At 53.3% G+C, this 25,791-nt stretch overlaps 1 protein-coding gene across 2 annotated transcripts in view; it reads right to left on the minus strand.

Moving 5' to 3' along the window:
- Positions 1–25,791, minus strand: part of si:dkey-91i10.2 (uncharacterized protein LOC555224 homolog) — a 213,505-nt gene that overhangs the window by 96,498 nt on the left and 91,216 nt on the right. The window contains exon 1 of one of the 2 annotated variants that reach the window (XM_038790099.1): positions 11,874–12,569. The exons of the other annotated variant lie outside the window; for it this stretch is intronic. The gene's annotated coding sequence lies outside the window, so the exon portion shown is untranslated. Of the gene's footprint in view, positions 1–11,873; positions 12,570–25,791 lie in introns of those variants that run through there. 2 annotated transcript variants of the gene reach the window in all.

Raw genomic sequence — 25,791 nt, forward strand, 5'->3', positions numbered from 1 at the left:
GTATACGGGTTACGTGGGTTTAAGTAGGGTGATCATTGCTCGGCACAACATCGAGGGCCGAAGGGCCTGTTCTGTGCTGTACTGTTCTATCTATCTTCTAACTACACCCTCAGTACTGTATCTCAGTACACCCTCAGTACTGTACCGCAGTGCACACTCAGTACTGTACCTCAGTACACCCTCAGTACTGTACCGCAGTACACCCTCAGTACTGTATCGCAGTACACCCTCAGTACTGTACCGCAGTGCACCCTCAGTACTGTACCTCAGTACACCCTCAGTACTGTATCGCAGTGCACCCTCAGTACTGTACCGCAGTGCACCCTCAGTACTGTACCGCAGTACACCCTCAGTACTGTACCGCAGTGCACCCTCAGTACTGTACCGCAGTGCACCCTCACTGTACCACAGTACACCCTCACTGTACCTCAGTACACCCTCAGTACTGTACCGCAGTGCACCCTCAGTACTGTACCGCAGTGCACCCTCACTGTACCGCAGTACACCCTCAGTACTGTAGCGCAGTGCACCCTCAGTACTGTACTGCATTACACCCTCAGTACTGTACCGCAGTACACCCTCAGTACTGTACCGCAGTACACCCTCAGTACTGTACCGCAGTGCACCCTCAGTACTGTACCGCAGTGCACCCTCACTGTACCGCAGTACACCCTCAGTACTGTAGCGCAGTGCACCCTCAGTACTGTACTGCATTACACCCTCAGTACTGTACCGCAGTACACCCTCAGTACTGTACCGCAGTGCACCCTCAGTACTGTACCGCAGTACACCCTCAGTACTGTACCGCAGTACACCCTCAGTACTGTACCGCAGTGCACCCTCAGTACTGTACCGCAGTGCACCCTCAGTACTGTACCGCAGTGCACCCTCAGTACTGTAGCGCAGTGCACCCTCAGTACTGTACCGCAGTGCACCCTCAGTACTGTATCGCAGTACACCCTCAGTACTGTATCGCAGTACACCCTCAGTACTGTACCGCAGTACACCCTCAGTACTGTACCGCAGTGCACCCTCAGTACTGTACCGCAGTGCACCCTCAGTACTGTAGCGCAGTGCACCCTCAGTACTGTACCGCAGTACACCCTCACTGTACCGCAGTGCACCCTCAGTACTGTACCGCAGTGCACCCTCAGTACTGTACCGCAGTACACCCTCAGTACTGTACCGCAGTACACCCTCACTGTACCGCAGTACACCCTCAGTACTGTATCGCAGTGCACCCTCAGTACTGTACCGCAGTGCACCCTCAGTACTGTACCGCAGTGCACCCTCAGTACTGTACCGCAGTGCACCCTCAGTACTGTATCGCAGTGCACCCTCAGTACTGTATCGCAGTGCACCCTCAGTACTGTACTGCAGTACACCCTCAGTACTGTACCGCAGTGCACCCTCAGTACTGTAGCGCAGTGCACCCTCAGTACTGTACCGCAGGGCACCCTCAGTACTGTACTGCAGTACACTCTCACTGTACCGCAGTACACCCTCAGTACTGTAGCGCAGTGCACCCTCAGTACTGTACTGCAGTACACCCTCAGTACTGTACCGCAGTGCACCCTCAGTACTGTACCGCAGTACACCCTCAGTACTGTACCGCAGTGCACCCTCAGTACTGTACCTCAGTGCACCCTCAGTACTGTACCGCAGTGCACCCTCAGTACTGTACCGCAGTGCACCCTCAGTACTGAACCGCAGTACACCCTCAGTACTGTACTGCAGTACACCCTCAGTACTGTACCGCAGTGCACCCTCAGTACTGTACCGCGGGGCACCCTCACTGTACCGCAGTGCACCCTCAGTACTGAACCGCAGTACACCCTCAGTACTGTACTGCAGTACACCCTCAGTACTGTACCGCAGTGCACCCTCAGTACTGTACCGCAGTGCACCCTCAGTACTGTACCGCAGTGCACCCTCAGTACTGTACCGCAGTGCACCCTCAGTACTGTACTGCAGTGCACCCTCAGTAGTGTAGCGCAGTGCACCCTCAGTACTGTACCGCAGTGCACCCTCAGTACTGTACCGCAGTGCACCCTCAGTACTGTACTGCAGTGCACCCTCAGTAGTGTAGCGCAGTGCACCCTCAGTACTGTACTGCAGTGTGATGTACCATCGATTGCACGCGAGGCGAGTGATTTACCAAAGTCTGGCTTTAATTGACTAGAACACAGCTCTGTGATCGTCTACAGTGGAAAGGGACGATCGTCAGGCGTCTGAGCATTTATACCTCGTTAATAGAGGCGTGGTTAACTCAGCCTCTCGGCCAATCGGTCGAGAGGCACATGACCGACCAGGGCCAATGGTAAGCCGACGTTCTGGCCCAATGGCAGACGTGTATGCAGATCATATCACCATATTCACCCCTTACGGAGAAGGAAGGCGGGGGGGGGGTGTGAACGAGACCCAGGGTGGGGGGGGGGGGGGGGGGGGGGGGGGGGGGGAGAACTGGTGATATGAGTAGCCGTCGGGAGAATAATTTTCTCTCCGTACCCTTATCGAATTTGGGGGCTTCCCACTGGCCCAGACATAACGATATTTACAAAAAGAAAGTCCATGGGGCTGTAGAACTCTAGAAGGATTCGATCAGTCTTTTGGTGGTCCTTGACGTCCCGGCCAACGCCGCAGTGGAGGAGTTGTCGTCGGATCGGCTGATGGTCCTGCTGATGTCCTGGAGTCCGGGAGCGATAGACTTCGAGTAGTCTCCGTCATCTGAGCTGGCCGGGGAGACGCCATGGATGAGGGATGGGGAAGCTGAGTGGGGTGCTGGGGTGAAAAAGGGGAGGGGGGGTCTGTGGTGGGGGGGGGGGCCGCACGCCGGCGGGTGCCAGGTCCCGGAGGGAGACCGTGTCCTGCCGACCGTCGGGGTACTCCACATATGCATACTGCGGGTTAGCGTGGAGTAATTGGACATGCTCCACCAACGGATCGGACTTGTGCACCCGCACATGCTTCCGGAGCAAGATGGGTCCGGGGGTGACCAGCCACGTCGGGAGAGGGGATCCGGAAGACGACTTCCTGAGGAAAACAAGAAGACGTTCATGAGGTGTCTGATTAGTTGCAGTACAGAGGAGTGAGCAGATAGAGTGCAGTGCATCGGGGATCACCTCTTGCCATCGGGAAATAGGGAGATTTTTAGACCGGAGGGCCAGTAGTATGGTCTTCCAGATGGTACCATTCTCCCGCTCGACCTGTCCGTTACCCCAAGGGTTATAGCTGGTCGTCCTGCTAGAGGCGATGTCCCTGTCGAGCAGGAATTGACGCAGCTCGTCGCTCATAAATGAGGACCCCCGATCGCTGTGTATGTGCGCGGGGTAGCCGAACAGTGAGAAGATGGAGAGTAGGGCCTTAATGACGGTCGATGTGGTCATGTCGGGACAGGGAATGGCGAAGGGGAAGCGGGAGTGTTCGTCGATAACCGCCAGGAAGTAAATGTTGCGGTTGTTAGAGGGAAGGGGCCCCTTGAAGTCAATGCTAAGACGTTCGAAGGGGCGGGATGCTTTGATCAGGTGTGCGCGCTCGGGGCGGTAGAAGTGCGGTTTGCACTCGGCGCAGATGTGGCAGTCACGGGTTACTGACCTGACTTCCTCGATGGAGTAGGGCAGGTTGCGGGCCTTAATGAAGTGGTGTAGGCGGGTCACCCCTGGATGGCAGAGGTCTGCGTGGAGGGAGCGGAGGCGGTCTATCTGCGCGCTGGCGCAGGTACCGCGGGACAGGGCATCAGGAGGCTCATTGAGCTTCCCAGGATGATACACAATATCATAGTTGTACGTGGACAACTCGATCCGCCACCGTAAAATCTTGTCATTTTTGATCTTGCCCCTTTGTGCATTATCAAACTTGAAGGCTACTGACCGTTGGTCTGTGAGGAGGGTAAACCTCCTGCCGGCCAAATAGTGCCTCCAATGTCGCACGGCTTCGACTATGGCCTGGGCTTCCTTTTCCACAGAGGGGTGGCGGAGTTCGGAAGCCTGGAGAGTTCTGGAGAAGAAGGCCACGGGTCTGCCCGCTTGGTTCAGGGTGGCCGCCAGAGCTACTTCTGATGCGTCGCTTTCGACCTGGAAGGGGAGGGCCTCGTCGATGGCACGCATCGTGGCCTTTGCGATGTCTGCTTTGATGCGGCTAAAGGCCTGGCAGGCGTCCGTCGACGGCGGGAAGGTCGTGGTTTGCATGAGGGGACGGGCCTTGTCCGCGTAGTTGGGAACCCATTGGGCGTAGTATGCGAAAAACCCCAGGCAGCATTTGAGGGATTTGGGGGTAATGGGGAGAGGGAGTTCCATCAGGGGGCGCATGCGTTCGGGGTCGGGACCTATCACTCCGTTACGCACTACGTAGCCGAGGATCGCTAGGCGGTCGGTGCTAAACACGCATTTATCCTTATTGTACGTGAGGTTAAGGAGTTTTGCGGTTTGGAGGAATTTCTGGAGGTTGGCGTCATGGCCCTGCTGGTCATGGCCGCAGATGGTGACATTATCAAGATACGGGAAGTTAGCCTGTAATCCGTACTTGTCGACCATTCGGTCCATCTCCCGTTGGAAGACCGAGACCCCATTTGTGACACCAAACGGAACCCTAAGGAAGTGGCAGAGGCGCCCATCAGCCTCGAACGCGGTGTACAGTCGGTCACTTGCGCGGATGGGGAGCTGGTGGTAAGCGGACTTAAGGTCCACAGTTGAGAAGACCGTGTATATCGCGATCTCGTTTACCATGGTAGAAATACGGGGAAGAGGATACGCGTCCAGTTGCCTAAACCGATTGATGGTTTGGCTATAATCGATGACCATCTGGTTTTTCTCCCCCGTCCGGACCACCAGCACTTGGGCTCGCCAGGGACTGTTGCTGGCCTCGATGACCCCTTCCGTCAGCAACCTCTGGATCTCGGACCTGATGAAGGATCGGTCCTGGGCGCTGTACCGTCTGCTCCGTGTGGCGACGGGTTTGCAATCGGGGGTGAGGTTAGCAAACAGGGAGGGAGGGTCCACTTTGAGGGACGCGAGGCTGCAGACAGTGAGTGGGGGTATAGGGCCGTCGAATTGAAAAGTCAAGCTCTGCAGCTTGCACTGGAAGTCCAGTCCTAGGAGTGCCGGTGCGCAAAGGTCAGGGAGGACAAGGAATTTATAATTTTTAAAAACCTTCCCTTGGACCGTGAGGTCCGCGATGCAGCACCCGGTGATGTGGACGGAGTGCGAACCTGAGGCTAAACCGATTTTGCGTGTTACGGGATGGACAGGGAGCGCGCAGCGTCTTACCGTGTCAGGGTGAACTAAGTTTTCCGTGCTCCCGGAGTCCAGCAGGCAGTCCGTCTCGTGGCCGTTGAGGTGGATCAGCGTAGTCGTTTTGGCGAGCGTGCGTGGATGAGACTGGTCGAGTTGAACGGCCGCGAGCCGTGGAGAAAATCCGCCGTCGCTGTCCGATTCCATGCTGGAGGGACCTTGCGTGGCAGATCTGGAAGTCGGTGGCCAGGATCCACATGTGAGGTCTGTTCCCCAAGATGGCGGCGCTCAGGATCCGCACGAGGGGGCCGGCACCCCAAGATGGCGGCACCCAGGAAGCCCTCGTGGCCGCTGGTGGCGGAGCTAGCGTTGCCGGCGCTGCGAGCTGATGAGGTGAGGCGCGCAGACCGGCTCCAGGAGGTGAGTAACATGCATCAGCTGTGGGGATGCGCAGGCCGGCTCCAGGAGGCGAGCCGGGTGCAGCAGCTGCGGGAGGAGGTTAGGCGCGCAGGCCGGGTGCGGGGGGCCGGGGGCGGGGGAGCAGAGTCGCGCTGCGGGCAGGCAGGGACCGGGAGGGCCCGGAGAGGCGAGCCGGTCGGGCGCCGGGGCTCGGGGTCGGGGGGGAGAAACGTGCGGGGCAGGCTGGCAGAGGCCTGGAGGGGCCGGGGAGGTGCGCTTGTCGGCCGGCGGGGCGCGAGTCGGGAGCGGCTGGAGGGGCCCTGGGGGAGAGAGGGAGGCACACAGGCTGTTCGCAGAGGCCTGGGGGAGGGGGGTAGAGTGCTGTGCAGCTTCCAGAAGCGCTGCAGCCAGCGTTTTGGCCTGGCAGACCAGTGGAGTAGTGGCCCTTCTTCCCGCAGCTCTTACAGAGGGCGGAGCGGGCTGGGCAGCGCGAGCGAGGGTGCTTAGCGTACCCACAAAAGTAGCAGCGGGTCCCCGCTGATTTATCGGGGCGCCTCGCGGCACAAGCCTGAGGGAGGCCGGGAGCGGCGGTTGGCGGGTGGGAAGCATGCCAGGAGGCGGCCTGGCCAGGGTCATAGGTGCGAGCGCTTAGATCTGCAACCTCCAGGGAAGCGGAGAGAGTTAGCGTCTCCGTTAAACTGAGTTCGTCTCTTTCCAGCATCCGCTGGCGGATCACGGGGGACAGCATCCCAGCCACGTAAGCGTCACTGATGAGTAGCTCCATGTGCTCTGTAGCGGACACCGCTACACAGGCGCAACCTCTCCCCAGGGCACAGAGGGCCCGGGCGTATTGGTCTAGAGACTCACCGGGGACCTGCTTTCTGGTGGCCAGCAGATGTCGAGCGAATACCCTGTTGATCGGTTTGAAGAATTGTCCTTTTAGCTTTTGTATAGCGTCATCATAATCCGTTTCCTCTTTGATTATTGCGTAAGTGTCAATACCCACGCTGGAGTGGAGGACGTGCAGCCTCTGTGCCCCGGTGGGGGGGGTGGTTGTAGATGCTAGGAACCCTTCGAGGCAAGTCAGCCAGAGTTGGAAAAGTTCTGCAGAGTTCGGAGTTTGCGGGCTGATGCGGAGGCATTCGGGCTTGATGCGGAACTCCATCTTCAAAGTCGTAGTTAATTAAATTGATGTACCATCGATTGCACGCGAGGCGGGTGATTTACCAAAGTCTGGCTTTAATTGACTAGAACACAGCTCTGCGATCGTCCACAGTGGAAAGGGACGATCGTCAGGCGTCTGAGCATTTATACCTCGTTAATAGAGGCGTGGTTAACTCAGCCTCTTGGCCAATCGGTCGAGAGGCACATGACCGACCAGGGCCAATGGTAAGCCGACGTTCTGGCCCAATGGCAGACGAGTATGCAGATCATATCACCACACAGTGCACCCTCACTGTACCGCAGTCCACCCTCACTGTACCGCAGGGCACCCTCACTGTACCGTAGGGCACCCTCAGTACTGTACCGCAGTGCACCCTCAGTACTGTACCGCAGTACACCCTCAGTACTGTACCACAGTGCACCCTCACTGTACCACAGGGCACCCTCACTGTACCGCAGGGCACCCTCAGTACTGTACCGCAGGGCCCCTCAGTACTGTACCGCAGGGCACCCTCAGTACTGTACCGCAGTGCACCCTCACTGTGCCACAGGGCCCCTCAGTACTGTACCGCAGTACACCCTCAGTACGGTACCGCAGTGCACCCTCAGTACTGTACTGCAGTGCACCCTCAGTACTGTACCGCAGTGCACCCTCAGTACTGTACCGCAGTGCACCCTCACTGTACCACAGGGCCCCTCAGTACTGTACCGCAGTGCACCCTCAGTACTGTACCGCAGTACACCCTCACTGTACCGCAGTACACCCTCACTGTACCGCAGTGCACCCTCAGTACTGTACCGCAGTGCACCCTCACTGTACCGCAGTGCACCCTCAGTACTGAACCGCAGTACACCCTCACTGTACCGCAGGGCACCCTCACTGTACCGCAGTACACCCTCAGTACTGTACCGCAGTACACCCTCACTGTACCACAGGGCACCCTCAGTACTGTACCGCAGTGCACCCTCACTGTACCGCAGTGCACCCTCACTGTACCGCAGTGCACCCTCACTGTACCGCAGTGCACCCTCACTGTACCGCAGTGCACCCTCACTGTACCGCAGTGCACCCTCACTGTACCGCAGTGCACCCTCACTGTACCGCAGTACACCCTCAGTACTGTACCGCAGGGCACCCTCACTGTACCGCAGTACACCCTCAGTACTGCACCGCTGGGCACCCTCACTCTAGCACAGGGCACCCTCACTGTACCACAGGGCACCCTCAGTACTGTACCGCAGTGCACCCTCACTGTACCGCAGGGCACCCTCAGTACTGTACCGCAGTGCACCCTCAGTACTGTACCACAGTGCGGCCTCAGTACTGTACCACAGTGCACCCTCACTGTACCGCAGGACACCCTCACTGTACCGCAGTGCACCCTCAGTACTGTACCGCAGTACACCCTCAGTACTGTACCGCAGTGCACCCTCAGTACTGTACCGCAGGGCACCCTCAGTACTGTACAGCAGCGCACCTTCACTGTACCACAGTGCACCCTCAGTACTGTACCGCAGTGCACCCTCAGTACTGTACCGCAGTGCACCCTCACTGTACCGCAGTGCACCCTCACTGTACCGCAGGGCACCCTCACTGTACCGCAAGGCACCCTCACTGTACCGCAGTGCACCCTCACTGTACCGCAGGGCACCCTCACTGTACCGCAGGGCACCCTCACTGTACCGCAGGGCACCCTCACTGTACCGCAGGGCACCCTCACTGTACCGCAGGGCACCCTCACTGTACCGCAGTGCACCCTCACTGTACCGCAGGGCACCCTCACTGTACCGCAGTACACCCTCACTGTACCGCAGGGCACCCTCAGTACTGTACCGCAGTGCACCCTCACTGTACCGCAGGGCACCCTCACTGTACCGCAGTGCACCCTCATTGCACCGCAGTGCACCCTCAGTACTGTACCGCAGTACACACTCACTGTACCGCAGGGCACCCTCAGTGTACCACAGTGCACCCTCAGTACTGTACCGCAGTGCACCCTCACTGTACCACAGTGCACCCTCAGTACTGTACCGCAGTACACCCTCACTGTACCACAGTGCACCCTCAGTACTGTACCGCAGTGCACCCTCAGTACTGTACCGCAGTACACCCTCACTGTACCGCAGTGCACCCTCACTGTACCGCAGGGCACCCTCACTGTACCACAGTACACCCTCAGTACTGTACCGCAGTACACCCTCACTGTACCGCAGTGCACCCTCACTGTACCACAGTGCACCCTCAGTACTGTACCGCAGTGCACCCTCACTGTACCACAGTGCACCCTCAGTACTGTACCGCAGTGCACCCTCACTGTACCACAGTGCACCCTCAGTACTGTACCGCAGTACACCCTCAGTACTGTACCGCAGTGCACCCTCACTGTACCACAGTGCACCCTCAGTACTGTACCGCAGTGCACCCTCAGTACTGTACCGCAGTGCACACTCAGTACTGTACCGCAGTGCACCCTCACTGTACCGCAGTGCACCCTCACTGTACCGCAGTGCACCCTCACTGTACCGCAGTGCACCCTCACTGTACCGCAGGGCACCCTCACTGTACCGCAGGGCACCCTCACTGTACTGTAGGGCACCCTCGCTGTACCGCAGTACACCCTCAGTACTGTACCGCAGTACACCCTCACTGTACCGCAGTACACCCTCAGTACTGTACCGCAGTGCAACCTCACTGTACCGCAGGGCACCCTCACTGTACCGCAGTGCACCCTCACTGTACTGTAGGGCACCCTCACTGTACTGTAGGGCACCCTCACTGTACCGCAGTACACCCTCACTGTACCGCAGGGCACCCTCACTGTACTGTAGGGCACCCTCACTGTACCGCAGTACACCCTCAGTACTGTACCGCAGGGCACCCTCACTGTACCGCAGTGCACCCTCACTGTACCGCAGTGCACCCTCACTGTACCGCAGGGCACCCTCACTGTACTGTAGGGCACCCTCACTGTACCGCAGTACACCCTCAGTACTGTACCGCAGGGCACCCTCACTGTACCGCAGTGCACCCTCACTGTACCGCGGGGCACCCTCAGAACTGTACCGCAGGGCCCCTCAGTACTGTACCGCAGTGTACCCTCACTGTACCGCAGTGCACCCTCACTGTACCGCGGGGCACCCTCACTGTACCGCAGTGCACCCTCACTGTACCTCGGGGCACCCTCAGTACTGTACCGCAGTACACCCTCACTGTACCGCGGGGCACCCTCAGTACTGTACCGCAGTACACCCTCAGTACTGTACCGCGGGGCACCCTCACTGTACCGCGGGGCACCCTCACTGTACCGCGGGGCACCCTCAGAACTGTGCCGCAGTGCACCCTCACTGTACTGCGGGGCACCCTCAGAACTGTACCGCAGTACACCCTCACTGTACCGCGGGGCACCCTCAGAACTGTACCGCAGTGCACCCTCACTGTACCGCGGGGCACCCTCAGAACTGTACCGCAGTACACCCTCACTGTACCGCGGGGCACCCTCAGAACTGTACCGCGGGGCACCCTCAGAACTGTACTGCAGTACACCCTCAGTACTGTACCGCAGTACACCCTCACTGTACCGCGGGGCACCCTCAGTACTGTACCGCAGTACACCCTCAGTACTGTACCGCAGTGCACCCTCACTGTACCGCGGGGCACCCTCACTGTACCGCAGTGCACCCTCACTGTACCGCGGGGCACCCTCACTGTACCGCAGTGCACCCTCACTGTACCGCAGGGCACCCTCACTGTACTGTAGGGCACCCTCACTGTACCGCAGGGCACCCTCACTGTACCGCGGGGCACCCTCAGTACTGTATTGCAGCGCCAGCGTCGATTGTTGTGCTTCAGCCCTGGTGGGAAATTTGAACCCAGAACCTTGTGACTCAGTGTTTGCTGATTGGGTCCATGGTGGGGTGGTGGTTGAGGCATTCAGGTTCAAGCTGATAAGCAGCAAGCAACATTTGCACTGGACAAGTGCCAGACAATGATCATCAATGACCAAAAGAGAATCTAACCATAGCCCCATGATATTCAGTGTCATTACTATCGCTGAATTCCCCACTACAGTATCAACATCCTGGGAGGTTACCAGGGAGCAGAAACTGAACTGGGACTGTTATATGAACGCTGAGGCTATGAAAGCAGGTCCAACGATAGGAATTCTACGGCGAGCAACTCACCTCCTGACCCCCCTCAAAGCCTGTCCACCAGCTACAAGGTACAAGTCAGGAGTGTGAACACTCCCCACCTACCTGGGTGAGTGCAGCTCCAATAACACTCGAGAAGCTCGACACCATCCAGGACAAAGCAGCTCTTTGTTTGTTTGTTTTTTAAAAAACGTTCCAGTTAAGGGCAATTTAGCGTGGCCAATGCACCCGCCCTGCACAGCTTTGGGCTGTGGAGTGAGACCGACCCAGACCCGGGGAGAATGTGCAAATTCCACTGGGACAGTGACCTGGGGCCGGGATCAAACCCAGGTCCTCGGCGGAGTGAGGCAGCAGTGCTAACCACTGCGCCGCCGTGCCACCCTCCAAAGCAGCTCATCTGATTGGCATCCAACTAACAAACATTCACTCCCTCCACCACCGACACACACAGTACCAACCCTGTGTACATCTACGAGATGCACTGCTGGGATTCACCAAGGCTACTTTGGCAGCACCTTCCAATGCATCACCACCACCATCTGCAATGATACCTGGGAACACCACCATCTGCAAGGTTGCCCGCAAGTCACTCACCACCCTGAGTTGGAAATATATCGCCGTTCACTTCCTGGGTCAAAATCCTGTGACTCCCTCCCTAACAGCACCCTGGATGTACCTACGCCTCAGAGACTGTAGCGATTCAAGAAGGCAGCTCACGACCACCTTCTCAAGGGCAACTCGGGATGGGCACGAAATGCTGGCCTAACCAGCAACACCCACACCCTTTGAACAAATAATAAATAAAGGCAGAATGCTTTCGGTAACAGAAAGATTTCAACCACCTTCCCTCAGGTATTCACCCTGACACTGAAACTGTGAGACGCTGTGAAAAAATGCTGTGAGAAAAAGCAAACTGTGAGAAACTGGCCTCACCGTCTCCAGTGGATATTGGGTCTGTTTACTCCTCACCCTCAGGCCAGAGGCCCACCTGGAACTCAGCGTTATTCATTCCGTTTACACATGTTGACGCGCAGTCACTCCCTCCTCTCCGTCTGTCCACTCGACTCTTTCGTTGCCTCGGGAACAGAAGCCATGGCTGAGCAGGTCCACGCGAGAGGGTATAAAGGTTACCATGGAGACATTGATAAGCTGCCGGTCACATTAATGTCACTTGGGGAGGCGCAGGGGAAAGCAAAGAGGGACAACAAGAAATGAACAAACTGGGAAAGCTCGGGGTAGACTCTGACTTGTAAACCACATTAAACAGGCCGAAACGGCTACGGAGATGGATTTACATTTGATGACATGACTTTGTCCGGTGGTTGAGTTGAGTTGGAAAATCTTCTGCGTTACTGAAGGTGGGAGATTGATGTGTCGTGCGTGTGTGCAGAGCAAGGAGCCTCTTCTGCTGACTTTATCACACAAAGGAAGCTTATACACTGGGCAGGAACGCTTAGCCTAAGGATATGTGATTGTCAAGTGTGGATTACTCGGGAGACTTGAGTTACTATGAGCCCCAGGCAATGAAGTACATAGAGAGCTGTGTGAATCCATAGATATATTGCCCTGGGAATTCGAGAATTGCAGCCTGGCCAAATATTGGAGAATGCTGGAATCGTTCAAAAAAGAAATTGCATTCATATAGCACCTTTCATCCTCCTCAGGATGCCCCAAGCGCTTTGCAGTCAATGAAGTATTTTTGGAGGCATAACCACTGTTGTGATATGTAGGAAACACGGCAGGCAATTTACACACAACCATTGACAACCATTTAGGGCAGCGCCGTGCATACATAGTTCGAGCATGTCACTCTGCTACGTCCTTGCTAGCGACAGAGTAGACAGGGGCCAGGACCAAAGATGGCGCAGCTCAAATGATCACAGCTGTTTTAGGCAGCGGGACCCTTTTCCGTCCAAAAGATGTCCTTAATGGCCCCATGAAGTGACGACAGCGGTTCCTAATACCTCAACTTTACTACAGGAATATCAATTCGACCCATTATTTAAAATCGCGATGTCACATTTTTAATCCCCAGTGGGACAGATGTGGAATAGATAGACTATTGGGCGGGCAGCACGGTAGCACAAGTGGATATCACTGTGACTTCACAGCGCCAGGGTCCCAGGTTCGATTCCCTGCTGGGTCACTGTCTGTGCGGAGTCTGCACGTTCTCCCCATGTGTGCGTGGGTTTCCTCCGGGTGCTCCGGTTTCCTCCCACAGTCCAAAGATGTGCAGGTTAGGTGCATTGGCAATGCTAAATTGCCCTTACTGACCAAAAACGGTTAGGAGGGGTTATTGGGTTACGGGGATAGGGTGGAAGTGAGGGCTTAAGTGGGTCGGTGCAGACTCGATGGGCCGAATGGCCTCCTTCTGCACTGTAGGAATTCTATTCCATCACTAACTGCTCTCGAACCACGAGGCTTGATAGATCATTTCTTTTTTTTAATAAATGTTTTTTATTCAGTTTTCATGTTTTATATTGAACAAATTACAAATTGTTAGAGAGAGAGAGAAAAAAAAAGAACACGCAAAAATTAACATATATATTTACAGGTAAGCATCTTCGTAATAATAACTGTGGCCTCCCCCCTTTAGCCGACATACATATTTACATTCCCCAATATGGCCGAGGCACATGTTTATTGGCATTTATTTACAGTTTGGTTTTGGGCCTTGGCTTGCCATCAAACCCCCATAACGAACCCGTAGCCCCCCCCCCCCCCCCCCCCCCCCCCCGGCTACCTTCCCCCGATTCCCGTCCATTTTCCCCTGATTCTTGGCCGCCCGACTATTCTTCCTCCTGTACGTTGGCCACAAACAGGTCCCGGAACAATTGCATGAATGGCTCCCACGTTCTGTGGAAGCCGTCGTCCGACCCTCGGATGGCGAATTTGATTTTCTCCATTTGGAGAGAATCCGAGAGGTCGGACAGCCAGTCTGCAGCTCTGGGTGGTGCTGCTGACCGCCAGCCAAACAGGATTCTACGGCGGGCGATCAGGGAGGCAAAGGCAAGGGCGTCCGCCCTCCTCCCCAGGAATAGATCTGGCTGGTCTGAAACCCCGAAGACCGCCACTATCGGGCATGGCTCCACCCTCACCCCCACCACTTTGGACATAGCCTCGAAGAAAGCTGTCCAGTACTCCACAAGTCTGGGGCAAGACCAGAACATGTGGGCGTAGTTGGCCGGGCCTCTTTGGCACCGTTGATAGATCATTTCTGAGGGCAGTTAAGTGTCTGGAATCACATGTTGAATCATAGAATCTTTACAGGGCAGAAGGAGGCCATTTGACCCATCGAGTCTGTACCCACCCTCCTCCGAAAGAGCACCCTTCCTAGGCCCAATCCCCACCCTATCCTCGCAATCCCATAACCCCACCTAACCGTTGCACACCAAGGGGAAATATCGCATGGCCAATGTAGGCCAGACAGCAGAGTTGCTTCCCTAAAGGGCATTAGTGAATCTGATCGATTTTTTAAAACAATTTTGTGGTCACCATCACAGACTAGCTTTTAATTCAGATTTTATTAATTGAATTTAAATTCCACCAGCTGCCGTGGTGGGATTTGAACCCAGGTCCTCAGAACCTTCTGGATTACATCACCATGTCCCCCCCCCCCCGTTGGCAGGATGGGAGGTTCGGTTTGGGGTGAGTGCAGCGGAGTGATTGTAAACAAGGCTGAAATATACCTTTAATAATTGACAATAGGGCGGCGTGGTGGCGCAGTGGGTTAGCCCTGCTGCCTCACGGTGCCGAGGTCCCAGGTTCGATCCCGGCTCTGGGTCACTGTCCGTGTGGAGTTTGCACATTCTCCCCGTGTTTGCGTGGGTCTCACTCCCACAACGCAAAGATGTGCAGGGTAGTTGGATTGGCCACGCTAAATTGCCTCTTAATTGGAAAAGATTAAGTGGGTACTCTAAATTTAAAAATAATAAGAAATAAATAATTGACAATGGGGCGAATGATTAATGGAGCCTGGAGGGAAATGTGGTTTCATCGAGATTTCCTCATTCTGAATCACTCGCCACAGTGACAATAGACACACGGGTTTATATGCTGCTTGTCATGGAGCACACATGTTCCAATTGGTTCACATGCAAGGAAACAGGAACAGAAACGGAGATAGCGAGAGGGGCAACTGATAGCTTGCCCAACAAGATGTGGGTTTTCGGGAGATTGGGCTAGGGTTGAGGCCTCTAGGCCCAATTATCGAAGAGGTTAGCCTAAACCTGTAGCAGCCACGCACCCTTCAATGCTGAATAACACAGGCAGAGTCACAGTAAAACTTCCTGAACACCCACCGTTAAGTGTTTGTAGCTCACCTCATCGCCCTGAAATCCAAAGAAACCCTTCCCTCAGCAGTCCTTTATTCCACACTGTCGCTGAAGCCACTGCCTCCCGATGGTTCGGGTCGAGTCCCAGTGCAACTAAAAATGAGCAACGACCAAATGTTGCTGCCTCTACGTTTCCTGGCTTTGACTAACGGAGTAATTTGAGCTCCTGAGGAAAAGGCTCAAATGGAGTCAGGGCTCTTTGTCAGTTCTTTGTATGGCTGGGCCCGATGGGGAGGCAAGGATACAGCGGCAGAGCTACGGAGAGAGGTGAACTGTGCATTTATATATCGCCACTCGTAGACGCTGGGCCTCTCAAAGTGCTGCACCGCCAATGAAACACTTCTGAAGAGCCATCACTGCTGTAACGTAGGAAATGCAGCCACCAATTGTGCACAGCAGGATCCCGCAAACAACGACGAGGTCATGACCAGATAATCCACGTTTTGCGATGTTGATTGAGTGACCAGCTGAAAACGTTTGTCCCTCTGTCCAATCAACTCCTTTCAAACCGCTGAGACCCTCCATCACATCATCCCCGACCCCCCCCCCCCCCCCCCCCCCCCTCTCATAGGGGCTGGTTTAGCACACTGGGCTAAATCGCTGGCTTTTAAAGCAGACCAAGACAGGCCAGCAGCACGGTTCAATTCCCGTACCAGCCTCCCCGAACAGGCGCCGGAATGTGGCGACTAGGGGCTTTTCACAGTAACTTCATTGAAGCCTACTCGTGACAATAAACGATTTTCATTTTCATTTTGTTTCATCTTCCACATTGCAGGAACGGTGGTGGCAGCTTTCCATCATAGCCTGCGCCGTGGTGGCCAACTCGGTGGTAAGTATGGCCTGGAGTGGCTCGGGATTCTCATCCTGCCATGGCGATCTCTGCCGTATTCACCACGGAGGAAGGCAGGGAGCTGAGAAGGTGTCGGCTTGGCTGGCCTCTGTTTTCTCTGGGTGCCTCTTCCTGTCCGGCTGAGCTCATTCCAAACAGTCAGCCTCCAGAGGGAAAGGCACAGAAACGTAAAACGTGGGAGCAGGAGGAGGCCATTCGGTACTTAGAGCCTGCTCCGCCCATTCATTATGATCATGGCTGATCATCCAACTCAATAGCCCGATCCCGCCTTCCCCGCCATTAACTTTGACCCCTTCGCACCAAGTGCCATATCTAACTGCTTCTTGTCAGCATATGGGGCGGGATTCTCCGAGCCCGTGCCTGGTCGGAGAGTCCCGGGAGGCAGCCGCTCTATGCGGCCCCCCCCGGCGATTCTCGGCCCGAGATGGGCCGAGCGGCCGTACAAAAAAACCTGAGTCCTGCTGGCGCCGATCTAACTTGGCCTTACCGGCGGGACCTTGGCGTGATTGGATCCAGGAGCAGCCTGTTGGGGGGGGGGGGGGGGGGGGGTGGGTCGTCGTCGCTTGGCTGGCCCGTGGTCGGGGCCTACCAATTGGCGGGCCGGACTCTCAGCCCTCCTTTGTTCCGTGCCGGCCCCTCTAGCCCTACGCCATGTTGCATCGGGGCCGGCGCGGAGAGGGGAGCCACTGCGCATGCGCAAATTGGTGCCGGTCCCACTGCGCATGCGCAGACCCGCGGCGCCCATCTGACGCTGGGGATCGGCAGCTGGAGCGCCGTGGGTCGCTGCAGTGCCGTACTGGCCCCCTGTAGGGGTCAGAATCGCTGCTCCTGAGGCCGTGTTGACACCGTCGGGAAACGCTATGGGCGTTTACAACGGCGTCAACACCTAGCCTCAGGATCAGAGAATCCCGCCCATGATTTGGCTTCAGCTGCTTTCTGAGGTAGCAAATTCCACAGGCCGACAAATCTACTGGATCCAATTGAGGATCTAACCAATAGAGTTGATGAGGGGGAGCCAGTGGATGTGGTTTGTTTGGACTTTCAGAAGGATTTCGGCAAAGTCCCACATCAGAGATTAATGTGTAAAACTAAAGCGCATGGGATTGGAGGTAGTGTATTGAGATGGATAGAAAACTGGCTGGCAGACAGAATACAAAGACTAGGAATAAACATGTCTTTTTCTAAATAGCAATGACTAGTGGTGCAGAGACCCCAGCTATTCACAATATATATTCATGATTTCGATGAGGGAAATAAAGATGTTGGGATATTGAGGAATACAGAGGCAGGTAAATGAAGTTGTGATACAGGTCAACCAGGATTTCTTTGACTAGAGCATACAACATACAGAGCAGGAGGCCATTTTATCCATCGAGTCTGCACCGACCCACATTAAGCCCTCACTTCCACCCTATCCCTGTAACCCAATAACCCTTCCTAACTTTTTTGGACACTAAGGGCAATTTATTATGGCCAACCAGCACGTCTTTGGACTGTGGGAGGAAACCGGAGCACCCGGAGGAAACCCCGCACACACGGGGAGAACGTGCAGACTCTGCACAGACAGTGACCCAAGCTAGGAATCGAACCTTATTCGAACCTTAATTGGAACCTGGGACCCTATGCTGCCCATAATAGCAGGAGGCTGAATGGCCTCCTCCTGTATAAATACATTCGTTGTTTTTGTTCCCATCAAGTTGGAAGGCTGAAAGAGCAACAGAATATTGCTTTTGTTTTGCAATCAGAAAACGATCCTTTCTACGCTTCACTTGCTCTTTGACTTCATTTTCGTTAACAGTGGCCCGTGGCATTTTTATTTTAGTTTCCCATCGCTGTGTTTCCCAGATTTTTTGTTTTGCTGACCAACACTGTTTTTGCTTTACTGCTGGATTTTTTCTAGAATGGATCTCTTACCGTCAGATGCCTCTGAGATGTGGAACATTAGTCTTTCCTATAACTGCTGCTTTCGACCAGTGTCCAACTTCCCAGGGCTGATCAATCACCATTGCACCTACGATATGTCGTCATTACGTGCCCTCTCCCAGAGTGGAGCTCCAGAAATTGGGAACTCCACCAATCCCCAACCTGCCTCCAAGGTTACAGCCATGTAGTGCTCGGGTCCGAGAGAGTTAACAGTGTCTGGACATCAGAAGATCAGAATATCGTTCTGTACCAAACTGTTCATCACTACGGTAAGGTACTTAGTCATTGTCCTCAAGGGAGCATCAGCATCTCTCTGTGTTAGAGAGGCAAGTGGGTGTATAGGTTGAGGGGCACCCCTCCACATGGGACAAGGCAAGGAGGAAGACCTCTGGCTGGTATGGGAATTGAACCCATGTTGTTAATGTCACTTTGATCCTGCAGTTTCGAGTGGTGTGGGGAAGCTTCCGGTACCCAGACATCCAGCAGGCGCGGGAATGGGAACGGCTGCACAAGCTAAATCTGGCCCAACTAGTAGACCAAATGAAGGAGGATTTCCGAAAGTGGGACGCGCTCCCGTTGTCACTGGCTGGGAAGGTGTAGACGATGAAGATGACAGTCCTCCCGAGATTCCTGTTTGTGATTCAGTGTCTTCCCATCTTTATTGCACGGTCCTTTTTTAAACGGGTCAACAAGGTGATCTCGGGCTTTGTGTGGGCGGGTAGGGCTCATGAGTTAAAAAGGAGATGCTGGAGCACACTCGGGCCGGGGTGGGGGTGGGGGGGGGTTTGATGTGGGAGCGAGTAGAGGTGGCATCATGTAAGGGCACCAGTTTGGGGGCGTTGGGTAACGGTGCCTCTGCCCTTCCCGCCGGCACGGTACTCCACCAGCCCCTTGGTGGTTGCGGCCCTGAGAGTCTGGGGGCAATGGAGGAGACATGTGGGAGCAGAGGGAGCATCGGTCTGGTCTCCAATCTGTAATAATCACCGGTTTGCCCTGGGAAGTATGGATGGGGGGGTTCCGGAGATGGCAGAGAGCAGGGATCGAGAAGATGGGAGATCTGTTTATAGAGGGGAGCTTTCCCAGCCTGAGGGAGTTGGAGGGGAAATTTGAATTGATGGGAGGGAACGAGTTTTGGTACCTGCAGGCGAGGGACTTCCTACGCAGGCAGGTCTCAACCTTCCCGCTCCTAACACCAAGGGGGATACAGGAAAGGGTAGTTTCCAGAATGTGAGTGGGAGAAGGGAGGGTTTTGGACATTTACAAGAAACTCATGGGGTCAGAGGAAACTCTGACCGAGAAGCTGAAACACAAATGGGAAGGGGAGTTAGGTGGAGAGATAGAGGATGGACTTTGGGTGGACACGTTGAGCAGAGTCAACATGTCCGCAACATGTGCCAGGCTCAGCCTGATACAGTTCAAGGTCATTCACCGGGCCCACATGACAGAGGCCCGGATGAGCAGGTTCTTTGGGGTGGAGGACAGGTGCGCAAGGTGTGCGGGAGGGCCAGCGAACCATGTCCATATGTTCTGGGCATGACCAAAGCTTAGGGGATTATGGCAGGGGTTTGCAGATGTCATGTCCAAGGTGTTGAAAACAAGGGTGGTGCCGATCCAGAGGTGGCAATTTTCGGAGTGTCGGAAGATCCGGGAATCCAGGAGGAGAAAGAGGCAGATGTTCTGGCCTTTGCTTCCCTGGTAGCCCGGAGCCAGATTCTATTAGCTTGGAGGGACTCAAAGCCCCCAAAGTCAGAGACCTGGCTATCGGACATGGCTAGCTTTCTCTGTCCGGAGAAAATCAATTTCTCCCTGAGAGGGTCAATGTTAGGGTTCGTCCAGAGGTGACAGCCGTTTGTCGACTTCTTTGGGGAAAATTAACCAACAGCAGAAGGTGGGTGGGTGGGTTGGGGTTTAGCTAAGTTTAGAGTAGGGTATTAGAAAAGGAGGGAGGAAGACGGCTTTTGCACTATGTTTACATTTGTATTCTTCTGTTATTGTTATAAAACCATAAATACCTCAATAAAATGTTTATTAAAAAAAATGTCAACTTGCTCTACACTCTAGCCAGCTGAGCTAACCCACGGCCCGCTCCTTTACTCACCCCTATTATATGACACACTGAACCATATGTTGTACTATTATCTGTGTTTCCTCTAGACTATTATAATACACTCCCGGCACGTCTCCCATGTTTATTTGACAAATCCATCGACCCTAATTTGCAACTAGCCCTGTCCACCTATCATCCCTGTGCTCACTGATCTGCAGTTTTGGTCTCCTTATCTAAGGAAGGATGTTCTTGCTATGGAGGGAGTGCAGCAAAGGTTTACCAGGCTGACTCCTGGGGATGGTGGGACTGTCATATGAGGAGAGATTGAATCGCTCAGGATTGTATTCGCTGGAGTTCAGAAGAATGAGGGGTGTTTCTCATAGAGACTTATAAAATTCTCACAGGACTGGACAGGGTAGATGCAGGAATGATGTTCCCGATGGTGGGTGTGTCCAGAACCAGGGGTCACAGTCTGAGGATACGGGGTAGACCATTTAGGACAGAGATGAGGAGAAATTTCTTCACCCCGAGTGTGGTTGGCCTGTGGAAGTCGTTACCACAGGAAGTGGTTGAGGCCAAAACGTTGTAGGTTTTGAGAAGCAGTTAGGTATAGGACTTAGGGCACAGCGCTGAGGACCCGGGTTCGATCCTGGCCCTGGGTCACTGTCCGTGTGGAGTTTACACATTCTCCCTGTGTCTGTGTGGGTCTCACCCCCACAACCCAAAGATGTGCAGGGTAGGGTGATTGGCCACGCTAAATTGCCGCTTAATTGGAAAAATAAATTGGGTACTTTATATTTTAAAAGAAGATATAGTAGTTAGGGTGAAGGGGATCAAAGGATATGGGGAGGGAAGTGGGAAGGCTATGGAGTTGGATGATCAGCCATGATCATAATGAATGGCAGAGCAGCCGCGAAGGGCCGAATGGCCTCCTCCTGCTCCTAGTTTCTATGTTACGTACATGCCATTTCATTATGTACAATATTGTACTGTAAGAATGATATACTGTTCTGCACCATACTGTAGTTTGCTGTCCTATCCCATTCTGATTGTACCATTCTGCACTATACCATACAGGGCCAAACCATTCAATTATTAATCTTTAGTGCCACAAGTAGGCTTACATTAACACTGCAATGAAGTTATTGTGTAAAGCTCCTAGTCGCCACATTCCGGCGCCTGTTCGGGTACACAGAGGGAGAATTCAGAACGTCCAAATTACCTAACAGCACGTCTTTCGGGACTTGTGGGAGGAAACCGGAGCACCCGGAGGAAACCCACGCAGACACGGGGAGAACGTGCAGACTCCAGCCAACTGGGAATCAAACCTGCGATGCTGTGAAGCAACAGTGCTACCCACTGTGCTACCATGCCGCCATTTAATGCCATACTATTCAATAGGCTATACCATACCCTGCTGTACTTACCGTTCTGAGTCACACTGTGCTGTACCGTACTGTATCATAACATGTTTACCACGCCATGCTGTAACACACCATTCTGTGCCATACCATTCTGTGCCATACCATTCTGTGCCATACCATTCTGTGCCATACCATTCTGTGCCATACCATTCTGTGGCAGGCCATTCTGTGCCATACCATTCTGTGCCATACCATTCTGTGCCATACCATTCTGTGCCGTACCATTCTGTGCCAGACCATTCTGTGCCATACCATTCTGTGCCATACCATTCTGTGCCGTACCATTCTGTGCCATATCATTCTGTGCCATACCATTCTGTGCCATATCATTCTGTGCCAGACCATTCTGTGCCATACCATTCTGTGCCATATCATTCTGTGCCATATCATTCCGTACCATATCATTCTGTGCCATATCATTCCGTGTCATACCATTCTGTGCCCTATCATTCCGTACCATATCATTCCGTACCATATCATTCTGTGCCAGACCATTCCGTACCATATCATTCTGTTTTATTGGTTATTATTTGGGGGATAAATGCTGGCGGAACACTTGGCGAACTCTCCTTCTTTATGTCCACTCAACATGGCAGACAGGGATTTAGTTTAAATTTTCTTCTGAAGTACAGTGTTCCCTCCGTACTGTGTTGGAATGACAGTGTGAATCCTGAATTTTAGCCCACGATTCCCACACCTGTACAAAGAACAAAGAAAAGTACAGCACAGGAACCGGCCCTTTGTCCCTCCAAGCCCGTGTCGACCATGCTGCCCGTCTAAACTAAAATCTTCTACACTGCTGGGGTCCGTGTCCCTCTATTCCCATCCTATTCATGTATTTGTTAAGATGCCCCTTAAATGTCACTATCGCCCCTGCTTCCACCACCTCACCTGGCAGCGAGTTCCAGGCACCCACTACCCTCTGTGTAAAAAACTTGCCTCGTACATCTCCTCTAAACCTTGCCCCTTGCACCTTAAACCTATGCTCCCTAGTAATTGACCCCTCTACCCTGGGAAAAAGTCTCTGACCATCCACCTTGTCTATGCCCCTCATAATTTTGTAGACATCTATCAGGTTGCCCCTCAACCTCCATCATTCCAGTGAGAATAAACTGAGTTTATTCAACCTCTCCTCATAGCTAATGCCCTCCATACCAGGCAACATCCTGGTAAATCTCTTCTGCACCCTCTCTAAAGCCTCTGCATCCTTCCGGTAGTGTGGCAACCAGAATTGAACACTGTGATGAATGTTATTAGTAGCTGATATAACGGTACCTTACCTTTAATGCATTAGCCCTTTAAGACCGGGCTTCGAACCCTGGGGGACTCCGCCTCTGGCTCCGCCCCCAGGAAACGGTATATAAGATAAGGCTCACTCAGGCAACATGTGATGAGCACACTTCTCGGCTGCTGTACAGTTCTCAGATGATTAAAGCCTTTGAATCATCTATCTTCTCTCCTGTGTCGTGATTGAGGGTATCTCAAACACTATACTCCAAGTGTGGCCTAACTAAGGTTCTATACAGCTGCAACATGACTTGCCAATTTTTATACTCAATGCTCCGGCCAATGAAGGCAAGCATGCCGAATGCCTTCTTGACTACCTTCTCCACCTGTGTTGCCCCTTTCAGTGACCTGTGGACCTGTACACCTAGATCTCTCTGACTGTCAATACTCTTGAGGGTTCTACCATTCACGGTATATTCCCTACCTGTGTTAGACCTTCCAAAATGCATTACCTCACATTTGTCCGGATTAAACTCCATCTGCCATCTCTCTGCCCAAGTCTCCAAACGATCTAAATCCTGCAGTATCCTCTGAAAGTCCTCATCACTATCCGCAATTCCACCAACCTTTGTGTCGTTCGCAAACTTACTAATCAGGCTGGTTACATTTTCCTCCAAATCATTTATATAGACTACAAACAGCAAAGGTCCCAGCACTGATCCCTGTGGAACACCACTAGTCACAGCCCTCCAATCAGAAAAGCACCCTTCCATTGCTACTCTCTGCCTTCTATGACCTAGCCAGTTCTGTATCCATCTTGCCAGCTCACCTCTGATCCCGTGTGACTTCATCTTTTGTACCAGTCTGCCATGAGGGATCTTGTCAAAGGCCTTACTGAAGTCCATATAGACAACATCCACTGCCCTACCTGCATCAACCATCATTGTGACCTCCTCGAAAAACTCTATCAAGTTAGTGAGACACGACATCCCCTTTACAAAACTAAGCTGCCTCTCGCTAATACGTCCACTTGCTTCGAAATGGGAATAGATCCTGTCTCGAAGAATTATCTCCAGTAATTTCCCTACCACTGACGTAAGGCTCACCGGCCTGTAGTTCCCTGGATTATCCTTGCTACCCTTCTTAAACAAAGGAACAACATTGGCTATTCTCCAGTCCTCCGGGACATCACCTGAAGACAGTGAGGATCCAAAGATTTCTGTTAAGGCCATGGCAATTGGCAATTTCCTCTCTTGCCTCCTTCAGTATTCTGGGGTAGATCCCATCATGCCCTGGGGACTTATCCACCGTAATATTTTTTAACACGTCCAACACCCCGTCTTTTTGGATCTCAATGTGACCCAGGCTATCTACACACCCTTCTTCAGACTCAATATTCACCAAATCCTTCTCTTTGGTGAATACTGATGCAAAGTATTCATTTAGTACCTCACCCATTTCCTCTGGCTCCACGCATAGATTTCCTCCCCTGTCTTTCAGTGGACCACCCCTTTCCCTGGCTACCCTCTTGCTTTTTGTGTACGTGTAAAAAGCCTTGGGATTTTCCTTAACCCTATTTGCCAATGACTTTTTGTGACCCCTTTTCACCCTCCTGACTCCTTGCTTAAGTACCTTCCTACTTTCCTGATATTCCACACAGGCTTTGTCTGTTCCCAGCCTTCTTGCCCTGGCAAATGCCTTAATGCAATTAAGGTTGATAAGCTATCCTAACTTATAGTTACAACTGCATCCAGGACCAACAAAGCAACACACAGTGTCTGATCTTTCCACACATATTCTCTTTCCGTTAGATTGTAATGTACAGTTAACATATACTTCCTGAGTTTCTCTGACCTTCCCTCTGTGTACTGCAGCTGTAGCTGAGCATAATCACAATGTAATGGGTTCTGTTGGCTTCAACGTGTGCATAAATATTTTAGACACATGGCTCAGGTTGATGCTAGGATTTATGTTACAACATTGACTACACTTCAAACGCACTTCATTGGCCGAAAAGCATTTTGGGACATTGGGTTCATCAAAGATGCTATCTAAATGTGAGTTTATATGAGAAACATGGATGTCAGGGCGGCACGGTGGCACAGTGGTTAGCACTGCTGCCTCACAGCGCTGAGGACCCGGGTTCAATCCCGGCCCCGGGTCACTGTCCGTGTGGAGTTTGCACATTCTCCCCGTGTCTGCGTGGGTCTCACCCCCACAACCCAAAGATGTGCAGGGTGGGTGGATTGGCTACGCTAAATTGCCCCTTAATTGGAAAAAAAAATGAATTTGATACTCGTAAATTTATATTTCAAAAAATAAAGAAACATAGGGGCATAGAAAATAGAAGCAGGAGTAGGCCATTTGGCCCATCGAGCCTGTTCCGTCATTCAACATGATCTGGCTGATCCTCTATCTCAACACCAAACTCCAGCCTCTCCCCATACACCTGGATACGTAGAGTCTAGAAATCTGTCTACTTCCTTCTTAAATATATTCAGTGACTTGACCTCCACAGCCTTCTGTGGTCGAGAATTCCACAGATTCACCACCTCCTGATTGAAGAGGTTTCTCCTCATCTCAGTCCTAAATGGCCTGTCCCTTATGCTGAGGCTGTGGCCTCTTGTTCTAGACCCCCCCCCCCCCCCCGCCCCCAGCGAGAGGAAACAATATCCAGTCTGTCCAACCCTGTCAGAATTGTACACGTTTCAATTAGATCCCCTCTCATTCTTCTGAACTGCAGGGAACACAGGCCGAGTCGACCCAAATCCCTCCTCACACGACGATCCTCTAAATGATAGGGAAGGTATGTGGTGCAGAGATCAGAGGAAAGGGGGAATCTCCCCGGCCTCCCCACCACAACCAGACTGGAGAGGTGGCGGTCCTCAGTTCGATTCCCATTGTCTGCGATCTGCTTGCTGAAATTGGCCAGGACAATTCGGCTCAGATCCATTGGGTTGGAAATAGGAAACTTGTGGTCACTGAATCTCTTGTCCCTGTTTTTTAATGAAACTTATTTTCTTCATTCCCTGAAACTTCACATGGA

This window comes from Scyliorhinus canicula, chromosome 2, assembly GCF_902713615.1.
Source record: "Scyliorhinus canicula chromosome 2, sScyCan1.1, whole genome shotgun sequence".
In the NCBI taxonomy this organism is placed as follows: Eukaryota; Metazoa; Chordata; class Chondrichthyes; order Carcharhiniformes; family Scyliorhinidae; genus Scyliorhinus; species Scyliorhinus canicula.